The sequence below is a fragment of the Triticum dicoccoides genome, chromosome 6B (assembly GCF_002162155.2).
Source record: "Triticum dicoccoides isolate Atlit2015 ecotype Zavitan chromosome 6B, WEW_v2.0, whole genome shotgun sequence".
Classification (NCBI taxonomy): Eukaryota; Viridiplantae; Streptophyta; class Magnoliopsida; order Poales; family Poaceae; genus Triticum; species Triticum dicoccoides.
This window is the reverse complement of record NC_041391.1, coordinates 409,584,963-409,588,678: the sequence shown is the minus strand read 5'-3', so window position 1 is coordinate 409,588,678 and position 3,716 is coordinate 409,584,963.

Below are 3,716 nucleotides of genomic sequence, written 5' to 3'. Positions count from 1 at the left end.
GAAGGCCTTATTTGCAAATGTGGAGAGGGGTGTGGGTATATTTTTGCAAAATTGCCATAGTTTCCTTCCTATCCGTCAGATATAGATCAGACGACCTATATTGCGGGACGGGAGGCACACGATCATCACCGACAATGCTTTTTATAAAGTAGGGATAAAAAATAGAGTTGGTGATGATGGTGGGCTTGCCATCCTGCAATGTAGGTCGTCCGATTTATATCTGACGATTAGGAAGGAAAATATGGCAATTTACCTGCACTCTTCACCATATTTGCAGATAAGGCCTTCCCTCGTTCATCCTTTTCTCCCACAAGATCTTGATGTTCCGTGCAACACACGGGAATCTTGCTAGTAAGAGTAGAAATTAAACATATACAACTTCTCAAATCTTGAAACCAGCAACATTCCTCCCTTATCTCATCAAAACCGCCAAAGGAATATATTTTGAGTGAAACATAACATATTTTTAGTGATATACATATTTCAAAACTAGACTTTTTTTTCTATCAAATTGGTGAATATGTATTAATCTACTTTGATCCTGTGGCAACACATTGGCACATTGCTAGTAGTTATTAAATTTTTTTGGACACCAGACAAACGGTGGAGTACATATACGAAGAGAAGAGGCACACGCACGCAGTCGGCCTCTCGCTGTCTCGCACACATGAGTGTTATATAAAGGCGACGTTAACAAATAAACTCTAAAACCCTAGGTGCACGATTGCTGCATTCACGGGTACTGGGTACGTGGTGGAGCACCTTTGTAGGAATAGTCAGCTCCCGTGATAATTTGATCCGTAGGAGTTGATGGTCGGGACCACAGGTGAACGACTTGGAGCGCAGTGGCTCACCAGTTGCCACAGATCGAGTAGCCACGTTTAAAATATCATTTTTTCACTACTAGGGAAAACCTTATACACAGAACTTTAGCAGTAGCGTGGGTCAAAGAAGCACGCTGGTGCTAAGTAGCAGCAGCGCGCCTGCGAAAACCGCGCTGCAGATAACATCGTAGCAGTAGCGCGTCTCGCTGCATACACGTTACTACTAAAATTCTCACGGCTTAGCCGATATGGTACACATAGTAGTAGCGATCTATATAGGACGGCTCTACCGGTACTTTCTTTGTAGCAGCGCATTTTGCTCTAAACTCGCTACTACTAAAGGATATAAAATTAAATGAAAAGCAAATAGAAAGGTAATTGAAAATGAAAGAAATAGAAGAAGTTGAAAGGAAAAAAATAAAATGTGAAGAAACATAAATGAAAAAGGGGAAAAAGGAGAAAGTAGTAGCAGTAGCGCGTATCCCAGAACACGCTGTAGCTAACACAACAGTAGCGCACTTCCCGGAACGCGCTACTGCTACTTCTGACTTAACCACCACGTTCGTCCTTCCCCACAGCCACTTCCCCCCAAATCGAACTCCTCCGCTCTCGCCGCCGCCGTCGCCCGTCAGTCGCCGCGCGCTCTCCGCACATCCTCTACGCCGCCCCCGACCCCGGATTCAACGCTGCCCCTGCCCCCGACCTCAATGCCGCCCCGGACGCCGTCCCTGGCCTCGACCTCAACGCCGCGCTCTGTCGTGCGCCCGAGCCCCGAGCCCGACCTCGACGCCGCCTGCCCCTCTCTTGCCGCAGGCACCCGAGGTGAGCACGCCTGCTCCTCCCCCTCCCCTACCTCTGCCTAGATAGGGTTCTTCAAATTTTACTTGCATCAAATTAGTTAGGGTTCATCTATGGGTGGAAATGAATTGGATATAGATGCGGCTGGGAGGGTTCATCTATGGTAAGAACTAGTTAGTAAGAACTAGGTACTAATTAGGTACTAGAATATTTTTATTTATAGTAAGTTTATCTTTAGTAAGAACTAGTTGAATTAATAGAACTAGTTAGTAAGAACTTGTTTCTATTTTTTAGTTAAAGCAATTTTTCCCGCCTCGACGTGGACAATGCCTATCCCGCATCCTCGTCGTCGAGTCGGCGGAGGACGACACCTGCTTGACCAGATCGGCCATGTCCGGGACTGGGCTCCGCCGGGGTGGTACTGGAAGGCGCTACCTACCGGGGGGCGCAGGTTGGTGAGGAGCCCGCCTGTCGTTGACCCGAACCTTCTTTGGTGGCGGTCGCGTGGGCCAGTGACGATCCAGAGGCTCGAGGACTCCGTAGAGGTGGTGCGTCACCGTGTCAGTGAGGAGGACGCGCACGTCCGTTGCTACTTGTTTGCGTTGGAGCACAGGCCGTTCTCCAATACCTGGCAGGTTCTCCAGGGATCTCACCGGAGCTATGATCCCGTGATGGTGCCTTCTCTGTGGGTGTCCACCACCCGCGCCGATACCCGTCGTGTGCTAGAGTTTTAGTTGTATTAGTGATGTTATATGTATGACACTATTCGTGATGTATTAGTGATAATATTCGACGATGTATTGACGCATGAGATGATTTACTTTTGCTTATTGAATGCATGCTAATTTGAGTCCTATAAGATATTTTGAAATGTATATCTTGTGTTGCTCAATATCCAAGTGGCCGGTCATGTTTGCAGGTTACACCTTCGAGTGGCCTATGTTTTGCCGGAGTGTTGATTCATTTCCGTTCCGGCAAATTTCAAGCGCTCGATATGTCCTATTTTAGCAAAGGTCATGCCGGATTTTTCCGTGAATTTGAGCCAGATATGGTTATCACCTTTGATATTCGTCCAGAAGATGATGTTGAAGGTAATACCGACATCTGGGTCGATGTGCAGACGCCTCCAGTTATACCATTATGTAAGTTTCTCAACCATATTTATGTCTTTGATATTGTTTATTCAAAAATAGTTGACAACTAATTTGTATTGTCAGCTTATTTCGGTGCAAGCAAACATGTCCAGCGCTTGGTAGACAGGACTGTATACTGTCCTGGGGCTGAACTCAACTGCGAGGAGCTCAGTCATTATGTTTCATGGCTTGAGAATCTTGATACTGTCAAGACAAATTTTCTTCCTGCATTTAGAAATGTTAGTACTGAAAATGTGCGACCAATAGTGTTCATAATGAACTACGGTCACATCTATTTAGGAAGGATGGTAAGATTTTTACTATTTGTCATCAGCGCATCTTTTCCATACATTATTTTTGAAGCTAAACTTCATTGCTAAGTATGTTACCGTACGATGTTCTTCAACAGGGACTCCCGATGAATGTTGTGCCTTATGGGATCGAGACTAAAGGTACCATGAGTATTATCAACTTACGGACAAGATATCCTACAGATTACTTTAGTGCATTCAAGATTAGCGACGGATGCTTAATAGTGCAAGACTGGACCAAATATGTGATGGGGGAGCGCAGAGAAGTACTAGGGGGCCGCAAACAGATGCGCTACCCATAATTAGGAGACAGGTTCATCTGCATGCTCCAGTTTGATCGAGGAGGAGAGCTATACATGTTTTATATTATTTTACCTAAGAGAGAGCAGCAGGAGTGATTAGCTAGCTAGAAATGAGTTTGAGGATGATGATGTGCTACACTATTACTATGATGATAAAATAGCTAGTGTTGGTGGTAATGACTATGATGATTATTATTAGCTAGTGTTAGTGCTGATTAAATAAATACTGTTGGTGGTAATGACTATGATGATGATTAAATAGCTTGTGCTGGCAGATAAGATTCAAGTGGAGGCAACATGTGGTGCACATCAAAAGTACTACTAGTCCAAACTAGATCAAGTTTGGAT